The sequence below is a fragment of the Oncorhynchus gorbuscha genome, linkage group LG02, assembly GCF_021184085.1.
Source record: "Oncorhynchus gorbuscha isolate QuinsamMale2020 ecotype Even-year linkage group LG02, OgorEven_v1.0, whole genome shotgun sequence".
Lineage (NCBI taxonomy): Eukaryota > Metazoa > Chordata > Actinopteri > Salmoniformes > Salmonidae > Oncorhynchus > Oncorhynchus gorbuscha.
Window position 1 is genome coordinate 56687597 of NC_060174.1, and position 22602 is coordinate 56710198.

At 42.4% G+C, this 22602-nt stretch overlaps 1 protein-coding gene across 2 annotated transcripts in view; it reads right to left on the bottom strand.

The window, feature by feature from the left end:
* The window catches only part of LOC124005038 (tumor protein p53-inducible protein 11-like), a 132470-nt gene extending 115590 nt beyond the window's left edge, over positions 1 to 16880 (bottom strand). The window contains exon 1 of one of the 2 annotated variants that reach the window (XM_046313897.1): positions 16777 to 16880. The gene's annotated coding sequence lies outside the window, so the exon portion shown is untranslated. Of the gene's footprint in view, positions 1 to 14470; positions 14782 to 16776 lie in introns of those variants that run through there. The other variant, XM_046313905.1, reaches the window with a different exon arrangement.
* Between the last annotated feature and the right edge of the window lie 5722 nt (positions 16881 to 22602).

Consider the following 22602-nt stretch of genomic DNA (forward strand, 5'->3'; position numbering starts at 1 on the left):
AGGCATGCCAAATTGAGCAAGAATGGGAAGATTTGATTAACCAATATCTAGTCCTAGCTGATGGAGCTTGGATTTCCTCCAATACACATAAGCTGGTCTCCCGCTGTAACCCATCTTGACAAGCACCTCTGTGCAGTCAGACCTATTGATTATTCTGTGCTGCCTACGGCCACAATAATATCATCCCCATTGTTGCCCATGCCTTAAATGCTAAATGTAAACCATTAGATTGTTATGAGCTCGAAGGACAACCACTTTAAGCACAAGTGTCTAATTAGTAATTACTAGGTTGGTTGAGGTGGCTGGATCGTGCTTTCAGAGACAGAAGCACTCAGGATAAGAGGGACACAATGAATGCCATTAAGAAGGCCATGGTTACCTCATTCATACAAGGTAGTGCATAAAACGCATCCTATTGTGACACATTGTTAACCTTGTCAACCAAGCTAAAACAGAGACGAGGACAGCAATTCTTAGGATATAGAACTTATCATAGGTGCCACTTAATGTGCCACTCAATGTGCCACTTAAGCACATTGAATCGCATTCCAATTGTAGCATGATTGACTCCTTGGTAGGCAATGTTATCAAAGACATCATTGGTCCTCAACACAAGCCATCATTAGACCATGGTTATGGCTGAATGACAGGGGGTGGGGATTGCTGTGTGTGGTGGAAAACGGCATGTAGAAGGAGAGAGATGACTCAAGGGAGTAAACTAGAAAAAGATGTTACACTCAGCGGAGAGTGGCGAATCACATTTAATAAACCAAATATTGAAATACAGTTGAAGTCGGAAGTTTAAATGTATTTGGCTAATGTGGATGTAAACTCAGTTTCACAATTGCTGACATTTAATCCAATTACAAATGCCCTGTTTTAACTTAGGATAACCACTTTATTTTAAAGAATGTGAAATGTCAGAATAAAAGTAAGTTACACTCCATTTCAGCTTTTATTTATTTATTTATTCACATTCCCAGTGGCTCAGAAGGTTACATACATGCAATTACTATTTGGTAGCATTGCCTTAAATTGTTTAACTTGGGTCAAACATTGTGGGTAACCTTCCACAAGCTTCCCACAATAAGTTGGGTGAATTTTGGCCCATTCCTCCTGACAGAGCTGGTGTAACTAAGTCAGGTCTGTAGGCCTTGCTCGCACATGCTTTTTTAGTTCTGCCTACAAATTTTCTATAGGATGGAGGTCAGAGCTTTGTGATGGCCACTCCAATACCTTGACTTTGTTGTCCTTAAGCCATTTTGCCACAACTTTGAAAGTCTGCTTGGGGTCATTGTTCATTTGGAAGACTCATTTGCAACCAAGCTTTAACTGATGTCTTGAGATGTTGCTTCAATATATCCACATAATTTTCCTCCCTCATGACGCCATCTATTTTGTGAAGTGCACCAGTCAATCCCGCAGCAAAGCACCCCCACACAACATGATGCTGCCACCCCCGCACTTTACGGCTGGTGTTCTTCGGCTTTCAAGCCTCCCCCTTTTTCCTCCAAACATACTGAAGGTCATTATGGCCAAACAGTTCTATTGTTTCATCAGACCAGAGACATTTTTTTCAAAAAGTACAATCTTTGTACCCATGTGCAGTTGCAACCCGTAGTCTGGCTTTTTTTAATGGTGGTTTTGGTACAGTGGCTTCTTCCTTGCTGAGTGGCCTTTCAGGTTATGTTGATATAGGACTTGATTTACTGTGGATAGACACTTGTGCCTGTTTCCTCCGGGATCTTCACAAGGTCCTTTGCTGTTGTTCTGGGAATGACTTGCACTTTTTGTACCAAAGTACATTCATCTCTCGTAGACAAAAGGCATCTCTTTCCTGAGCGGTATGATGGCTCCATGGTGTTTATACTTGCGTACTATTGTTTGCACAGATGAACGTAGTACCGTCAGGCATTTGTAAATTGCTCCAGACCAGACTTTGAGGTCTTGGCTGATTTCTTTTGCATGATGTCAAGCAAAGAGGCACAGAGTCTGAAGGTAGTGCTTGAAATACATCCGCAGGTACACCTCCAATTGGCTCAAACAATGTCAATTGGCTTTAGAAACTTCTGATAGGCTGAGTTATAAGTTAAATAATCTGTAAACAAATGTTGGAAAAATTAAGTAGATGTCCTATCCTACTTGCCAAAACTATAGTTTGTTCACAAGAAATTTGTGGAGTGGTTGAAAAACGAGTGTTAATGACTCCAACCTAAGTGTATATAAACTTCCGACTTCAACACTATACATCTCTCAGAAAAAGAAAGACGCCCTCTAACGGTCAACTGCATTAATTTTCAGCAAAATTAATATATGTAAATATTTGTATGAACATATTTACTGAGACATGTGACTAACAGAAATGGAATAAGTTGCACTGGATTTGCCAGTTCTTTTTGTGAGATGTTTCCACAAAGGCACCTGCAAGTTTGCAGACATTTCTGTAAAGGGGTTGGGGAATGGCACTAGCCCTCACCCTCCAAGCCAACAGCTCCCAGACGTGCTCAACGCTCTTTGCTGGCCATGGCATAACACTGACATTCCTGTCTTGCAGGAAATCATGCACAGAAAGAACAGTATGGCTGGTGGCATTGTTATGCTGGAGGGTCATGTCAAGATGAGCCTGCAGGAAGGGTACCACGTGAGGGAACCACGTGAGGGAGGAGGAATGTCTTCCCTGCAACGCACAGCATTGAGATTGCAGGCAATGACAACAAGCTCAGTCCGATGATTCTGTGATGGACCCTCCACCTCCAAATCGCTCCCGCTCTAGAATAAAGGCCTCTGTGTAATGCTCATTCACTCTACGATAAACGCGAATCCGACCATCACCCCTGGTGAGACAAAACCGCGACTCGCCAGTGAAGAGCACTTTATGTTGAAGGCCTACCTTCAAACTCCGTGCCTCTTTGCTTGACATCATGTGAAAATCAAAAGATATCAGCTAAACAATTTTAGACCTCCACAAGTCTGGTTCATTCTTGGGAGCAATTTCCAAATGCCTGAAGGTACCACGTTCATCTGTACAAACAATATTACGCAAGTATAAACACCATGGGACCACGCAGCAGTCATACAGCTCAGGAAGGAGACACGTTCTGTCTCCTAGAGATGAACATACTTGTGTGAAAAGTACAAATCAATCCCACAACAGCAAAGGACGATTGCTGCAGCTGTGAACAGCCCATCTGTATATAGCACATCCAACTACCTACCTCATCCCCATATTTGTTTTTCTGCTCTATTGCGCACCAGTATTTCTACTTGCACATCCTTTGTGGGCAGAATTGAAAAAGCGTGTGCAAGCAAGGAGGCCAACAAACCTGACTCGGTTACACCAGCTCAGTCAGTAGGAATGGGCCAAAATTCACCCAACTTATTGTGGGAAGCTTGTGGAAGCCAACTGAAACATTTGACCCAATGTTTCCAAATACTAATTGAGTGTATTGTGAACTTCTGACTCACTGGGAATGTTATGAAAGAAATAAAAGCTTAAATAAATCACTACTATTATTCTGACATTTCACATTCTTAAAATAAAGTGGTGATCCTAACTGACCTAAAACAGGGATTTTTTTACAAGGAATTGTGAAAAACTGAGTTAAAATGTATTTGGCTAAGGCGCATGTAAACTTCCGAATTCAACTGTATATACTACTGCTAAACAAATTGTTTTAATTATTGGTCAACAAACAGCCTATTGACCAACCAGTCGGCTAATTGGGGTCAGCCATAGCTTTTCTACATAGTTTTTTCAAGATGCATCTTTATGTCTATGGGAGCTGAGAAGGGAAGAATGAAAAAGAAAGAAATACCCCCTCCATCCCTGTGTGCCACACTGCAGCTATGGAATTATGCCTTGAGAAAAAAGATCTGAGCAAGCAACTCAAAACTACGCATGGCAAATTAGGAAAGTTCTCAAGAAACATGTCTTTGTTAATGCCGTTCCAAGGCTAAGAATATTATGCCTTAATTATAAAAAAGCAACATGCAGTCAATCACAAGTTCAGGCATTAAGGCGAGGAAAAGACTGTCTTTTCATCAAACTGTACAATTATCCATACTGATAATTTGAGAAACCAATGTAGCCTAGCAGCTGGGATGTGATTGGCTGATACATCGACCAATCACTAAACACATCAGGCCTGGAGTAAAATAAAATTGAAAGTGCTATTTAGTTTGGCTGACTACGGGAAACCAGCCCCTTGTGTTAGCCTTTTTTTCTACATGGAGAGCCTTTTTTTCTACATGGAGAACATTTTTTTTAAAGTGTTTGAATGGTTGTCATAGGTGAATAAAGGTCAAGTACGGTGTTATATTTCAGGAGTCTACGGTTTGATCCACAACAATATCTCTGCATTCAGTCAGCGGACATTTTCAAGAACTTCTCTTCCCAGGCGTCGTTGTATCTATCCAGATGGCCTTGTCCTTATTTCAGGCTCAAAAAGCTACCACATGCTGCAGAGCTAGTTCCAAGAAATTAACAGTAACACCTACATACAATACATACAATTAACCTACACATTGACAACGTCGGTACAGAACTATGTCAGTTCAGAACTATGTCAGTTCAATATGTATTCAAACACCCATTGCTATGTGTCCGCAGACCCTCATAAGGAGTGATCGAATGCTCCAAAGGAGAGGGGTCTTTCCAGCAAGCCATGACACCCACCATCTCAGATGGTTCCGAAATCATTTCTGGAGTTTGAAACAGATCACCATTCCTGAAATATGTTGAAATGTAATCTCAGAAATTAAGCAAATTGGTTGCATCCAAATTCACCCTTTTATAGGATTCAACAAATATAGTACTCAACAGCCAATTTGGACCAAAATTCTTCCTGCCATTTCACAAGACATGAGGAATCCAATAAAATGGCAAAAAGACACCCACGGACCCTCCACACCAATCCCACCCCAACAACCAGTCTACCGTATCAGTTCTCTATGTCTGACAAGTAGTATGGAGCTGCGGCTTGCAGTACTGCTTATGCCATTTGTAATGTATTCCCTGTATTCAGGTGATAGTTTCCCCACACCTTGTTCAGAGAAATGTGCCATTGAAGTCAATAGAATAAATTAGTGTGAAAATACAAGGTTTTGCCCACTAGATAAATTGATCACAACATTCTCTTTGCAATAAATATGGATTTCTCTCAACAGGGGGGAAAAACAATCAACAAATTCACAGGGAATACAGTACAAAAGATGAAGCAATTCTCTAAGCAGCAAATTATATTTATCCTATCAATTAAAATGGCCAATTTGGGTGCAATCAATTAGCTTAATTTAAAGGAAGGGACAGAAAGAAGCCGTTTGTTGAACTTTTCTTCTCATGCATGGTATCCATCCAAATTTCCACATAATCCTGACTTCAGAGTCAGAAACTCTCCAAGTACAAACATGGACCTACACACTCCCTCTCTTTCTCAACACACACACTGCCTTCTCCTCCTGCAAGAGACCATAACATTATGCCAGGCACATTTTAGACCATTCAGCCCATTAAAGAGCCATGAGGACTACTGTAATTTGCCAAACCTCTCACACTACATGCCAGATGGTGAAGCATGATTCATCACTCTGCAGTGGTTCCCAAATTTGTTAGTCCCGTACCCCTTCAAAACATTCAACCTCCAGCTGCGTACCCCGTCTAGTACCAGGGTCAGCGCAATCTCAAATGTTTTCCCCCATCATTGTAAGCCTTCCACACACATACAATACATTTATTAAACATAAGAATGAGTGAGAGTTGTCACAAACCATCTTGTGGGAAGTGACAGAGCTCTTATAGGAACAGGGCACAAATAAACAATATTTTTGCTCTCTATTTAGCCATCTTACATATAAAACCTTATTTCTTAATCAAAAATTGTGAATAAATGAAAAGGGTTTGCTTGAAAGGATGCACATAACTCTGCAATGTTGGGTTGTTTTGGAGAGAGTCTCAGCTTAAACATTTCACACACAGGCTGTGCCTGTATTAGGTCTCAGGCTAGTGAGGGCTGAGAATCCATGATCAAATAGGTAAGTGGTTGCAAAGGGCATCAGTGTCTTAACAGCGATTTGCCAAGGCAAGAAACTCTGAGCACAGCCCTATCCAGAAATCTGGCAGTGGCATCTGATGAAATTTAATTTTCACAGAACCACTTGTTGCAATTTCAATGAGGCAATCTTGTTCAGATATCGGTAAGCGGACTGGAGGCAGGGGATTAAACGAATCTAGTTGTTTGTGACGTCAGTTTCGGGAAAGTACCTGCGTAATTGCAGACATACAAAATAAAAAATCATACAATGATGGAAAGACCTGTGTGTAGTCCTTGTTAATGCAGACAGAAAAATGCTCCTACTTCTTAATCATAGCCTCAAGTTTTTCCCTCACATTGAATATAGTTGCAGAGTCCCTGTAATCCTAGATTCAGATCATTCAGGCAAGAAAAAAAACATCTCCCAGACCGGCCAGTCGTGTGAAACTCATCATCATGCAAGCGGTCAGACCAGTGAAAATAGTCAGTAAAGAAAACTTTAAGCTCGTCTCTCAATTTTTTACATTTTTTATTTCACCTTTATTAAACCAGGTAGGCTAGTTGAGAACAAGTTCTCATTTGCAACTGCGACCTGGCCAAGATAAAGCATGGCAGTGTAAACAGACAACACAGAGTTACACATGGAGTAAACAATTAACAAGTCAATAATACAGTAGAAAAAAGGAGAGTCTATATACATTGTGTGCAAAAGGCATGAGGCAGTCGAATAATTACAAATTTGCAGATTAATACTAGAGTGATAAATGATCAGATGGTCATGTACAGGTAGAGATATTGGTGTGCAAAAGAGCAGAAAAATAAATAAATAAAAACAGTATGGGGATGAGGTAGGTAAAAATGGGTGGGATATTTACCGATAGACTATGTACAGCGGCAGCGATCGGATAGCTGCTCAGATAGCAGATGTTTGAAGTTGTTGAGGGAGATAAAAGTCTCCAACTTCAGCAATTTTTGCAATTCGTTCCAGTCACAGGCAGCAGAGAACTGGAACGAAAGGCGGCCAAATGAGGTGTTGGCTTTAGGGACGATCAGTGAGATGCACCTGCTGGAGCGTGTGTTACGGGTGGGTGTTGCCATCGTGACCAGTGAACTGAGATAAGGCGGAGCTTTACCTAGCATGGACTTGTAGATGACCTTGAGCCAGTGGGTCTGGCGACAAATATGTAGCGAGGGCCAGCCGACTAGAGCATACAGGTCGCAGTGGTGGGTGGAATAAGGTGCTTTAGTGACAAAACGGATGGCACTGTGATAAACTGCATCCAGTTTGCTGAGTAGAGTGTTGGAAGCAATTTTGTAGAGGACATCGCCGAAGTCGACGATCGGTAGGTTAGTCAGTTTTACTAGGGTAAGTTTGGCGGCGTGAGTGAAGGAGGCTTTGTTGCGGAATAGAAAGCCGACTCTTGATTTGATTTTCGATTGGAGATGTTTGATATGAGTCTGGAAGGAGAGTTTACAGTCTAGCCAGACACCTAGGTACTTATAGATGTCCACATATTCAAGGTCGGAACCATCCATGGTGGTGATGCTGGTCAGGCGTGCGGGTGCAGGCAGCGAACGGTTGAAAAGCTTGCATTTGGTTTTACTAGCGTTTAAGAGCAGTTGGAGGCCACGGAAGGAGTGTTGTATGGCATTGAAGCTCGTTTGGAGGTTAGATAGCACAGTGTCCAAGGACGGGCCGGAAGTATATAGAATGGTGTCGTCTGCGTAGAGGTGGATCAGGGAATCGCCCGCAGCAAGAGCAACATCATTGATATATACAGAGAAAAGAGTCGGCCCGAGAATTGAAACCTGCGGCACCCCCATAGGGACTGCCAGAGGACCGGACAGCATGCCCTCCGATTTGACACACTGAACTCTGTCTGCAAAGTAATTGGTGAACCAGGCAAGGCAGTCATCCGAAAAACCGAGGCTACTGAGTCTGCCGATAAAAATATGGTGATTGACAGAGTCGAAAGCCTTGGCAAGGTCGATGAAGACGGCTGCACAGTACTGTCTTTTATCGATGGCGGTTATGACATCGTTTAGTACCTTGAGCGTAGCTGAGGTGCACCCGTGACCGGCTCGGAAACCAGATTGCACAGCGGAGAAGGTACCGTGGAATTCGAGATGGTCAGTGACCTGTTTGTTGACTTGGCTTTCGAAGACCTTAGATAGGCAGGGCAGGATGGATATAGGTCTGTAACAGTTTGGGTCCAGGGTGTCTCCCCCTTTGAAGAGGGGGATGACTGCGGAAGCTTTCCAATCCTTGGGGATCTCAGACGATATGAAAGAGAGGTTGAACAGGCTGGTAATAGGGGTTGCGACAATGGCGGCGGATAGTTTCAGAAATAGAGGGTCCAGACTCTCCACTGGCTTCCAGTTGAAGCTCGCATCCGCTACAAGACCATGGTGCTTGCCTACGGAGCTGTGAGGGGAACGGCACCTCAGTACCTCCAGGCTCTGATCAGGCCCTACACCCAAATAAGGGCACTGCGTTCATCCACCTCTGGCCTGCTCGCCTCCCTACCACTGAGGAAGTACAGTTCCCGCTCAGCCCAGTCAAAACTGTTCGCTGCTCTGGCTCCCCAATGGTGGAACAAACTCCCTCACGACGCCAGGACAGCGGAGTCAATCACCACCTTCCGGAGACACCTGAAACCCCACCTCTTTAAGGAATACTTAGGATAGGATAAAGTAATCCTTCTCACCCCCCCCCCTTAAAATATTTAGATGCACTATTGTAAAGTGGCTGTTCCACTGGATGTCATAAGGTGAATGCACCAATTTGTAAGTCGCTCTGGATAAGAGCGTCTGCTAAATGACTTAAATGTAAATGTAAAAATGCAGATTGTCAAGCCCAGCTGATTTGTAAGGGTCCAGGTTTTGCAGCTCTTTCAGAACATCTGCTATCTTGATTTGGGTAAAGGAGAACCTGGAGAGGCTTGGACGAGTAGCTGCGGGGGTGGGGCGGAGCTGTTGGCCGAGATTGGAGTAGCCAGGCGGAAGGCATGGCCAGCCGTTGAGAAATGCTTGTTGAAGTTTGATAATCGTGGGTTTATCGGTGGTGACCGTGTTACCTAGCCTCAGTGCAGTAGGCAGCTGGGAGGAGGTGCTCTTGTTCTCCATAGACTTCAGTGTCCCAGAACTTTTTGGAGTTGGAGCTACAGGATGCAAACTTATGCCTGAAGAAGCTGGCCTTAGCTTTCCTGACTGACTGCGTGTAATGGTTCCTGACTTCCCTGAACAGTTGCATATCGCAGGGACTATTCGATGCTATTGCAGTCTGCCACAGGATGTTTTTGTGCTGGTCGAGGGCAATCAGGTCTGGAGTGAACCAAGGGCTATATCTGTTCTTAGTTCTGCATTTTATTAACAGAGCATGCATATCTAAAATGGTGAGGAAGTTACTTCTAAAGAATGTCCAGGCATCCTCAACTGACGGGATGAGGTCAATGTCCTTCCAGGATACCCGGGCCAGATTGATTAGAAAGGCCTGCTCACAGAAGTGTTTTAGGGAGCGTTTGACAGTGATGAGGTGTGGTCGTTTGACTGCGGCTCCGTAGCGGATACAGGCAATGAAGCAGTGATCGCTGAGATCCTGGTTGAAGACAGCGGAGGTGTATTTGGAGGGCCAGTTGGTCAGGATGACGTCTATGAGGGTGCCCTTGTTTACAGATTTAGGGTTGTACCTGGTGGGTTCCTTGATGATTCATGTGCGATTGAGGGCATCTAGCTTAGATTGTAGGACTGCCGGGGTGTTAGGCATATCCCAGTTTAGGTCACCTAACAGAACAAACTCTGAAGCTAGATGGGGGGCGATCAATTCACAAATGGTGTCCAGGGCACAGCTGGGAGCTGAGGGGGGGGGGGGGGGGGGGTCGGTAGCAGGCGGCAACAGTGAGAGACTTATTTCTGGAGAGATTAATTTTTGAAATTAGTAGTTCGAACTGTTTGGCTATGGACCTGGAAAGTATGACATTACTTTGCAGCAGGCCATCTCTGAAATAGACTGCAACTCCTCCCCCTTTGGCAGTTCTATCTTGACAGAAAATGTTATAGTTGGGTATGGAAATGTCAGAATTTTTGGTGGCCTTCCTGAGCCAGGATTCAGACACGGCAAGGACATCAGGGTTAGCAGAGTGTGCTAAAGCAGTGAGTAAAACAAACTTAGGGAGGAGGCTTCTGATGTTGACATGCATGAAACCAAGACTTTTTCGATCACAGAAGTCAACAAATGAGGGTGCCTGGGGACATGCAGGGCCTGGGTTTACCTCCACGTCACCTGCGGAACAGAGGAGGAGTAGTATGAGGGTGCGGCTAAAGGCTATCAAAACTGGTCGCCTAGAGCGTTGGGGACAGAGAATAAGAGGAGCAGGTTTCTGGGCATGGTAGAATATATTCAGGGCATAATGCGCAGACAGGGGTATGGTGGGGTGCGGGTACAGCGGAGGTAAGCACAGGCACTGGGTGATGATGAGAGAGGTTGTATCTCTGGACATGCTGGTTGTAATGGGTGAGGTCACCGCATATGTGGGAGGTGGGACAAAGGAGGTATCAGGGGTATGAGGAGTGGGACTAGGGGCTCCATTGTGAACTAAAACAATGATAACTAACCTGAGCAACAGTATACAAGGCATATTGACATTTGACAGAGACATACAGCGAGGCATACAGTAATCACAGGTGTTGAATTGGGAAAGCTAGCTAAAACAGTAGGTGAGACAACAGCTAATCAGCTAGCACAACAACAGCAGGTAAATTGGCGTTGACTAGGCAGGGAGGGTCGGATTAACTACTCACAGAGCCTGAGTGCGGCTGGGGCCGACAGATAAAACATAAACAAGCAGAATGGAGTACCGTGATTAATGGACAGGGGCTAAACAAGCTAGCAGTTAGCAGGCCGAATTAGCAAGCAAGCAGATAGCAAGGGCTAGAAAGTTAGTCTTTGGGGGACGTTGCGATGGGGTGAGTCTTTATGCCTCTTCATGCGGTGACATCGATAGACCGGTCGTGGGTCCGGATATTGTAGCCCAGGAGTATGCTTCGGTGGTAGCACAGGAGCTCTGGCTGGGCGAGCTTCAAGCTAAGTGGATGGAAACGCTAGGTCCGTTATGCTCTGGTTAGAGTCGCGTTGTTCGAACTGGCGAGAGCTTTCCGAGCTAAAGGTTAGCTGATGACCAGTTAGCTGAGGACCGCTAGCAATGGTTTGCTGGTAGTTAGCTGGCTAGCTTCAGTTGAGGGGTTCCGGATCCGAAGTAAATATAAGTACTTTAGGAAAAAAAGCAGATCCGCGCTACATTGGGTGAGGCGGGTTGCAGGAGAGTATTTCGAAGTTGAGGTTTAGCAAAATGTTTTAAAAGATATGCGAAGAAAAATATGTAAAAAAACTATATATACAAGGGACACGACACGACAAGACGTCCGACTGCTATGCCATCTTGGATTTAAAAAATAATAAATAAAAAATAATGTGTCAATACTTTGCCCCTTGATAACCAGCACATTGTCCATATCATTGCATACTGCAGAAAATACATGTGTATTCAGGGGCTTTGCTTTACAAAGTCAACAATTTTCACTGTAGTGTCCAAACAGTCTTTCAAGCAGTCAGGCATTCCCTTGGAAGCAAAAGCCTCTCTGGGGATGCTGCAGTGTACCCAAGTGGCGTCAGGAGCAACTGCTTGCATGCGCGTTTCCACTCCACTATGTCTCCCTATCATGGCTTTTGCGCCATCACTACAGATACCAACACATCTTGACCACCAAAGTCCATTTGATGTCACAAAGCTATTCAAAACTTTAAAAATATCCTCCCATGTTGTCCTGGTTTCCTGTGGTTTACAGAAGAGGATGTCTTCCTTAATTGACCCCCCCATAAACATAAGACATATACCAGGAGCTGTGCCAGATCCGCCACATCTGTTGACTCATCCCCCAGCATTATCCCAGCCATATCCACAGCAGCAGGAAGAATTATGTCCTCCACAATAGTATGGGACTTGCCTGTCCAAGCCACTCAGTGGCTCACCATATAAGACGCTTCTAGCCCCTTCTTATTAACATTGTATCCGTTGCTTTTATACACGTCTTAGTACTTGTAAGTAGTCTTTATTATCACTCAAAAAACTACATTAACTTATTTTTCAAATTGTCATGTTTCGTTTCTAAAATATCTGCGTAAGAGTGAAGGTTTCCCACAAGAGTAATGGTTAATGTAAGTGGATGTTAATTATTTGACTAGGTTACCTGTTTGAAATTGTGTTATTTCGCTGAACACTAGATCGTTTAATTTTGGCAGTAAAACGAGACTACTCAGATGAGAAAAGAACCTCACCCAAATGTATTGGAAAATATCAATTTACTATTTGAAAATGTATTATTATTTTTATTACATAAAAATAAACATGTTTTTCATGTCAATCACATTTTTATTTTACCTGCTCTAGAGAATGTATTTCCACTGCTCCAGAGTCCAATGGCGGCGAACTTTACACAACTCCAGCCAACGCTTGGCATTGCGCATGGTGATCTTAGGCTTGTGTGCGGCTGGTCGGCTATGGAAACCCATTTCATGGAACTCCCGACGAACAGTTCTTGTACCGACTAGTCTTCCAGAGGCAGTTTGGAACTCAGTAGTGAGTGTTGCAACCAAGGACAGACGCTACAAGCTTCAGCACTCTGTGGTCCCATTCTGTGCACTTGTGTGGCCTACCACTACATGATTGAGCCGTTGTTGCTCCTAAACATTTGTGACCCATTTCAGGAAACTAGGCGTATGTCACAGATCACTACTTCACAGGAGAGCCGTTTGAACGTAAACTTTTTTCCCCCATCAAAAAGCGTTTTTTGGGGCAGAAATGCCTTCTCGATCATGTGCATTAACCTCTTGGAACTACCCATCCGGAAGAATTGTCAGCAACTACACGAATTACATTTACATTTACATTTAAGTCATTTAGCAGACGCTCTTATCCAGAGCGACTTACAAATTGGTGCATTCACCTTATGACATCCAGTGGAACAGTCATAATTAGCATAGCGCAACGGTCAATTAATATTACTCAAAAATATTCATATTCATGAAATCACAATTGAAATATAGCGATACACAGCTTAGCCTTTTGTTAATCACCCTGTCGTTTCAGTGTTGCTCTCCACCGAGTTTTGAAATCAGTGGAATTTTAGTATGACAGTTAAGGAGATGGAGAAAACACCTCTCTCCGGATTACATCTTCAAACTAAGGTTTGGCATCTGACATGATACGCTTCCAACCATGAATGATGTATGCCGGTAAGATAGTGTAGCTAGCTACATTTTCAGATATTACACATTACTAACTGACAGAAAGAGCCATTTGCTTGGCTAGCTATAGCCTAATGTTAGCTAGCTAACATTGAACCTGGTGGACTAGGTACCTGCAGATTCATGCAGGGTAATAATGTCACGAGTTGGGATTATGGTTCATTGTTTACCTAGCTACATGTCTTAACAAAAAAAAACTCCTATGCAAGTAACCATTTCGGGTGCGTTCGTAAATTCAGTCTGGCTCTCTACTCCAATTTCAGAGCACTCATCTGAGGGTGCCAGTGTGCAGAATAACTGATGAACTTAAGAACACTCAACACCCGTTGAATATGGCCGGTGTCAGTAAATGTCAGCAAGAGAGCATAAATCATCTGTTACCAGCAGCAGTTACAGGCACCAACACTCTGGATAACATGAAAACAGCCTAACCAGCTCTGCTAGAGTGAGTAAAATGGTCAGAGTGGGGTGTTCTCTCATTATGTGTCTGGAAGTAGCTAGCAAGCAAGCCAATGTTAGCCAGTTAGCGTGGGTGCTTGAGTGCCGTTGTGAGGTCAGAACGTTCGGCTCAACCCTACTCATCGGCCAGAGCATCCGGTGTGCACGCTGAACGCTCCGAGAGCGACAGGACAATCTGACAGCACAGTTGCAGTCACCAACACTCTGGATAATGTAAAGTCTAACCAGCTCTGCCGGGGCGCGTAATGTTCAGTGAGCTATTCTGTCATTCGTGTCTGGAAGTAGCTAGCAAGTGAACTTGGGTGCTTGATTTGTTAGAGCAGAACGCTCAGATGAACCCTTAAAGAGATCAGTGGGGCTAAAGCGTAACTTCTTGACGCCACCAATCCCTGTAGCGGGATAATTTCCATCTGCAACCGCTGAATAGCATAGCGCAACAGTCAAATAATATTACTAGAAAATATTCATATTCATGAAATCACAAGTACAATATTTTGAAACACAGCTTAGCCTTTTGTTAATCACCCTGTCGGCTCATTTTGAAATGATGCTTTACAGACAAAGCAAGCCAAGCATTTGTGTAAATTTATCGATAGCCTAAGTGTACAATGCATTATGTACACTTAGCATCAGGAAGCTTGGTCACAAAATCAGAAAAGCAACCAAGTTAACCATTTACCTTTGATCTTCGGATGTTTCCACTCATGAGACTCCCAGTTACACAGCAAATATTCCTTTTGTTACATAAAGAATTTTTATACCCAAAATACTGACGTTTGCTTGTCGCGTTATGTTCAGAAATCCACAGGAAAGCGCAGTCATGACAACGCAGACGGAAATTCCAAATAGTCTTCATAATGTCCACAGAAACATGTCAAACGTTTTTTTTATAATCATTCCTCAGGTAGTTTTTAAAATATATATTCGATAATATATCAACCGAGTGTGTAGCTGTTTCCATAACAGAGGGAGGAACAATGGCCGGTTTACTCAATTGCGCACCAACTCGCTCTGAGAGCTCCCACCTCTCCACTTACGCAATGTAATCCTTCACACTCATTTTTCAAAATAAAAGCCTGAAACAATGTCTAAAGACTGTTGACACCTTAGGGAAGCTACAGAAAAAGGAATATGGTTGATATCCCTTTAAATGGAGGACAGGCACGCATAGGAACACAGACGTTTCAAAATAAGAGGCTCTTCCTGATTGGATTATCCTCAGGCTTTCGCCTGCAAATATCAGTTATTTTATACCTACAGACAATATTTTTACAGTTTTGGAAACTTTAGAGTTTTCTATCCTAATATGTCAATTATATGCAAATTCTAGCATCTGGTCATGAGAAATAGGCCGTTTACTTTGGGAACGTTATTTTTCCAAAAATAAAAAGTGTCCCCAAGCTTCAAGGGTGTGAACGATGTTGAATGGGTGTGGACAAAGGGCTCTCCAGTAGTAGTACCAAAAGATTCAAAGGCAATTTTCTCAAAAGTAAGTTTACAAATTAATCTACTTTCAAAGCAAAAGTACTTTCCCATAGTTCCTCAACTATAGTATATGATATAGCATTTTGTAGCTTTGAGTCTCTACTTTTATCCAATGTAAAAACACAATTTCAAATTTTGCTACATAAGATCGATTTGGGTCGGTCAGTCACATTTCCAATTCACAATAACAGCACTTACCATTGACCATGGCAGCTTTAGCAGGGCAGAAATTTGACAAACTGACTGGCATCCTATGACAGTGCCACATTGAAAGTCAGAGCTCTTCAGTAAGGGCCATTCTACTGCCAATGTTTGTCTACTGAGAGTGTATGGCTGTGTGCTCAATTTTCTACACCTGTCAGCAACAGGTGTGGCTGAAATAGTCAAATCCACTAATTGGATGGGGCGTCCACATACACTACATGGCCAAAAGGATAATTCTATCCTTTTCTCATTCAGTCCCCCCCTTTCTCTCTACCTGAAAAGGCCATTAATCCCTGTATTCTCAAATCTGTCAAAAGTTAAGTGCATTTGAGTGGTTCCAGCTCTTTTAAAAACATTTCAAAATGATTATTTTAATTGAACAGATATGATAGTTTTTCCCTATAGTGGATTACATCGATTCATGTTTATTTTGATATTTAAAAAGGCATTCAATGCATCTTATCTCTGAAAAAGGTGGTTTATCCTTTTTACGTATGGTTTGTCATCTGCAGTTCACACACTCACAGTTCATATTGAAGCATAAAGAGGAATGACAGACATTCATTGAGAGAAAATATCTAGTAGAGAAATGTGCTTTAGCATGTAAAATAGCAAATCGGAGATGGACAGAAAATAACAGAAATAGAAAACAAGTACCACTCTAATCATCTGGATTAATCAAAAGTATAATTAATGTCTTGTCTCTCCATGAAATTACTCCATAAACGTTTGCCTTTTAGGTTACCCGTATAGTAGAACTGGGTGGGCTGCAAGCGCCCCAGACAACAAATTGAAGGAGATATGAAGGATGAACAGAACCATTCACAATGTTGCGATTATCCTTTCGACCTAAAGTAGTTTGTTTGGGCAAAGTTTCACTGTATAGGCAATAAAATTAGCCTAGGCTACAATTCACTCATCCGCCCAGTGAAAACGCTGCATCAAGGAATAAACACTACACAGAAGCGTCAAATGGGCACGCGCTGTTTTTGTTGTAGAATGCGGCGCTGTTGAATTTATATATGCGTGGATCTTTAAAAATTCTATGAGTATCAAACATTGGCTAAATTCCAATAGTTCTGCCACACGCTAGACATGATTAACTTTTCTCAATCTATTAATGTATTGGATATTTGTCCACAGAAGTTCCAACAAAATAATAAATACAAAATAAGCCACATGCCAACGCACAAAATGACTTCTCTTCAAAACCGAAAACAAAACGCAAAGAAATATTGAGCATAATAAAAAAATATATATATATAAAAAATACAATTTATGTGTTTGGCTACTTACAGGCAGTGTAAAAGCGACCACAATCCGGAGAGTAGCTGCCCTTTCACTTGAATTTGAAAAGCAGCACGCTATTCAAATCGCGACAGTACTGTTCGGGTTTGCAATGGAGTGGAGAATGAGACGTGTGAAGCTAGCCGCAATAAGTATTAGACACAACAGTGGAATTTTCGGTTTGCCTTCAAAATAAAGCTCCCGCATTGAAGGTCATTCAAACTTATACAAATAATGGAATCCTTCCACATCTGGAATAGATAATGCTAAACAAGGTCGGAAAGTTGTTATATACATTTAACAAAATTACTATCAGACTTTAGAATTGCATTGGGGGCATACTTACAGTATATTCATGTAAACAGATTCCTCTGTTTATATCCATTTTTGTCACATTCAATGGGTCGTTTTATTTTACAGGCAAAACAAAAATTCCACTATTGTGGCTAATCGTTATTGTGGCTTTCTTCTCACAGGTCAGACTGTGATCAATGCTCTAACATAATGCAAAGTACACAAAACAGAGCGCTGATATCATTACGGTAAAATGTAAAGTACTATTTGTCGATTAGAGTTTTTAATCAATTGGCCCTCCGTTATTTTGAGGGGGGGGGGATCATAAATCGCCATACAAACATATTGCTCTGTTATTTATTAGGGAATCAATTTGACATGTGTGTAGCCAGTGTTGTGTTTGAGAACACCTAAAGCGAGCCCGATTCAAAACCAAGGGCAGAGGGTGTCCGAGACAGAGTCAAGACGAGAAAAATGTGAGTCCAATTCAAGACCATGATTGTAAAGTTGTCAAATAACCACCATAATAAGAGTTCAAAATATCCAGAAGGTAGATAAAGGCATCTGACATTCAACTGTATTAGGGCAACATTTTGGCCTGGAATCAACCAATCACATTGCTATTGTTAGCCATCTCTTTGAAAATAACTTGTGTGTGAAAGATCGTTGCATTTAAAGTGGAACAGACAGTATCTTAGCAACATGACATGTTCATAAACACCCTCCAGGAATAATATGGCACATTTAAAAAAAAAAACATTTTCTGACAAGTGACCACTTAGATATGGTAATTTTCACGTTTTCATAAATTCTTAGAATGTTTGGGAATTAGGTGTAGTACGGCATGTGAAAATACTATAGCAATATAGAATAAGAAAGCGGCCATGCATTTATACAATTAACAGATCAATTAACAGCAAATAAAACATCTGTCTTGTCCAGGACGGGAGTCCACACAGACCAGTGCGCTGTAGCCAATCAAAGCTACAGTAGGCATATATACGAACAAGCGACTTTAGATCATTTGAACGCATTTGCCAGAAGCCACAAAATACACCTGAATGGACTTCTGCATATATGTAAACACCACGGGAGTCCTCTTACATGTGATAACTTTACATTCCTATTGATGAAACAAACATGAAAAGGTACGCTCTCTCGCTCTCAGTTAAGCACATTCTTTATGTAGTCTTTATTTAACTAGGCAAGTTAGTTAAGAACCTATTTTTATTTACAAAGTGACGACCTACCAGGGAACAGTGAGTTAACTGCCTTGTTCATGGACAGACAACAGATTTTTACCTTGTCAGCTTTGGGATTCGATCCAACAACCTTTCGGTTACTTGCACAACGGTCTGATACCGAGGTAAAGACAGTTTCAGGTTGGATATTTGACGGATATTCGCCTGTAGTTTTCCTTACGTCCACCAACAGCAGTTAGGGACCGTCAACATAGTGACAAATCACATTTTTTAATTTTCGTTGAGGCATCTAGTGAGGTAATGTGACCGATCCAGGAGAAGCTGGTGGGAGCTCCGTGGAGAATTCTCTTTATGAAGGGCAGGGCACCCTGGAATGGCTTCACCCCCCCAAGCACTGGAAAGCGTTGTGGTTCCAGTGGCTGTCACTGGCTCTTGAAAATCCGGGGAAGAGGGTGTAAATCTCACACGGGCTGTACCCATCTGCAGCATGTCTCCAAGGTGAACAGCTTCTGGCATGTCATAACAATGTAGGTAAAAGAAGTTGACAAACCAGATCTGTAACTTCGGGATAAGGATTGGTTCTAAGTGCTGGGTCAGTCGGGCTGGGGTACGAAGTGTGTCTGGGCTCGAGTTGTGGCTGGGGGAGCAGTCGCTCCGTCGCCCTCCTCTTTGCACCATTGGAAGTTTGTTGAGTGGCCCATCTCACAGTCTCTCGTGCGTGGTCTCGCAAGGGGCTGCGTGCAGGGGTTCGTCGGGGTGGTGTCCATCGGCGGGCTGAAGGCAGATCGGTGGGGGGTTGGGTCCAGATAGGTGGGGGGTTGACGCCGGCGACTCTGGACGCACGCCGGGCCCTTCTCGCGGATCTCTACAGCTACGGCGCTTGTAGTTTTAATTAAAACAAAGCATCGTGAGTGCCCGAGGTGTGTGTTGACGCAATTTGATTTCTGCTCAGTGCTCTGATTGTCAAATTGAAGAAATTCAATGAAGTGAGGATAAACGGCGGGAGTAACTATGACTTTCTTAAGGAGTCCTTAGCCCAGGACATTCACCAGGTGCACGAGGAGGCCTCCAAGGTGGGGGCACTCAGAGTCCGAGCAGGGGTGGCTGGTGTCAGGGGCTGAGGTTGGAGTGGGGACTTAGTATCTGAGCGTGAAAAAAACAGGCGGGTTACTACATTTACATTTACATTTAAGTCATTTAGCAGACGCTCTTATCGAGAGCGACTTACTAGGTGCACAGAGCCTGTTTTGGGTTACAAGGTGCACGTCGTTCCTGACAGCGGGACAATAGATGTCTTAATGATTCAAGGGAGTAAGCTATACTCTAAGGCCAAGGGAGAGGGGTGTTGACCGGATAGGGAGAGTAGATTAGGAGGTCTGGGGCTCTGTAGTTCCAGGCAGTAAGCTATACACTCTCAGGCCCAGGGAGAGCGCAGGCAGGGAGTGTTGGCCTAAAGGCTGTGAGTCAGAGGTCACCAGGTCAATGGGGGCCTGCCTGGAGATCAGGAAGGCACCTGGGAGAAGGCCCAAGTGAATAGGTGTGTGAGTGACATGGTCCTTCAGGGGGCAGAGCAGGCAAAACCGTGAGAGATGAAAACTGACAAACTAAAGGGTGTGCAATGTGTAGGTCCACTGAGTGTACATTCTGAACCTTGTTTGAGGTCAGACCAAGGAGCTATTCAAATTTGAAAGTTTGAAAACTGTGTGTATAATCGTGTGAGATGAAAATGGACAAACAAAAGGGTGTGTATACAGAAGGGTAGTGAGTGCACATTCTGATCCTTGTTTGAGTCCAGTAGGTCACACGACCAAGGAGCTATTGAAATTAGAAAGTTTGAAAAATTCAATGTAAAAATGTGTGAGATGAAAATGGACAAACAAAAAGGTGTGCAATGTGTAGGCCTACTGAGTGTACACTCTGAACCTTGTTTGAGGTCAGTAGGTCACATGACCAAGGAGCTATTGAAATTTGAATGTAAAAGAAAAGTAACAAAGTCCCTAACTAATTCAAGTGTTTTGAGGTTTAAACGCGCAAATATCTGTTGAAAATCCAACCTGAAACTGTCTTTACCTTGGTCGCTCTAACCACTAGGCTACCTGCCGCACTTAAACAACAAAATCAACAACTAATGCTGGCTAGAGAAAGATGAGCAAAAATCTAACAAATTAACATTAGATAAACCCTCTCAACTTTTTCAGCTAGTTGGCCGTCAAAATTTCACTGATAAATTGTATTTTTTTATCTTTATTTAACTAGGCAAGTCAGTTAAGAACAAATTCTTATTTTCAATGACAGCCTAGGAACAGTGGGTTAACTGCCTGTTCAGGGGCAGAACGACAGATCTGTACCTTGTCAGCTCAGGGGTTTGAACTTGCAAGTAACTGACAGTGTTTACTAGTCCAATGCTTTAACCACTAGGCTACCCTGCCGCCCCAAATGATGGGGAATTATAGCCTCCTCATCCTCTGCAGCTTGCCTGCCTGTCCCAAACAATCACTGAAGCTAAACGGTTAAGGTTGGCTAGCTTATTAGCTAGCTACTTCCAGACACAAATGGGAGAACACCTCTGACCATTTTACTCATCGTAGCAGAGCTGGTTAGGCTGTTTACATGTTATCTAGAGCGTTCTTACAACTTCTTACAACTTTTTTGTCTATGTTTACTGACACCGGTCATATTCAACATGTGTTGTGTGTTTGTAAACGCTCTGGCACACTCAGATGAGAGCACTCTGAAATCAGAGTAGATTGCCAGAGTGAATTTGCGAATGCAAGAGATATGGTAACTGGATAACAGTCGTTAAAGTTCTTGCTAGATAACCAAATGACACCTGCATCTCTATCTGTGTACAGCAAGTGCAAAACGATCCCTCACCCACTCCACCAATGGCATGACATCCTCCAAGCAGCTACAGTAGCCATCTATCCAGCTAACATTTGACTCTGTATTTTTAGGTTGCTACATAAAAAGATACGCTAGCCTATTCTATTAGCCGTTTGTCTCATATCTGCAAAGTAGCTAAAACACTGTCAGTTACCCTTTCTGCCATGTTCTCATTGAGTTAGTAAGTCAGCCATAAAAGGCACATCTCCCCCACTCTAGTTCTGAGCTATATTTCAAATGTGGCAATATTAAAGGGGTTAAATATGGGTCCATTACTTTTCCTTTTATTCTAAGATTTCTTATCTCTAAGATATAGGACATACACTTCAAAACAAAGTTCCTTTTGATCTGTTTTGCCATGTATGAATATATTATTCAATGCCTTTCTATGGGATAATAGGAGTAAGACAAAATTCTATATTTTATCAAATATATTTTTTCTATACCTACAGGGGTCCTACAATTGTCAAATAACTAAATAATCCATGGTATGTGCATCTTAAAACATCCCATATGTTATCTTAGTGGAAGGCTTAGACTCGAGCGTTAAAAGTATTTTGTTGATAATCCAGACACAAGGCAGAATTAATGACAATTTGGGAGCGGTACCTATGAAAACCTAAGTCAATTTACATGTGTTTATAATGCCTAATGCATAGCTCATGAGGTGTTATATGGTTACAATGCATTATGAAAAGGTTATTCATAGGAAGTGTTAACATAGTAATTAGCCAGCGGTATCATCCTCTATCCGGAGGAATCTCAAATCGAACACTTTGAGCACTCGATATGCTTGGTCACGAGTCAATCTCAAATGCTTGTTGTCGAGTCCGAGGGATCCACTGCGCCCCTTCGTCGAGTGTCCATGCTAACTTGGCGCCCTTGGCAGCAACTTCTTACCATTAATTTTATTATGTCACATAGCAACAAAAGTCACTACTAGATTACCCCAAGAAAAGTCTAAATAAATCAAGATATCAAGCTTCATTTATAGAAGGTCTTAGTCGCACAATTTTCACATGTGAGAAATACATCTGTGAGAAATACATCTGCAAACACTTGCATACTGTCCTACATGTGCTAAAGTTGATTGATTTATGTTCTTCACGTTTTTGTTTTGTATCTATTATCTTGTTTTATTCTTATTTATTGTTGTTGTTTATAGACCTTGTGTGTGTGGTGGCAATGGTTCAAAAAAGATGGGAGAAGACTATTATTTTCTAGTTGAATTCCTCATTGTACTGTATATAAGTTTATATCACTATGTTGCAAAGAAAGTTCAAGACTTATTGTTTCCCTTCAATAAAACGCATTCAAAACTACTTTCTGCACATTTCTGCTACTTTCTTAGGCTATGCAAGTGCCATCTCTTGCTAAAAAAATGTGCTTACACCTATGCAGTACCTTTAACAAAAAACAACAAATAATAATAACAATAAATCATTTAGTAAAGAAA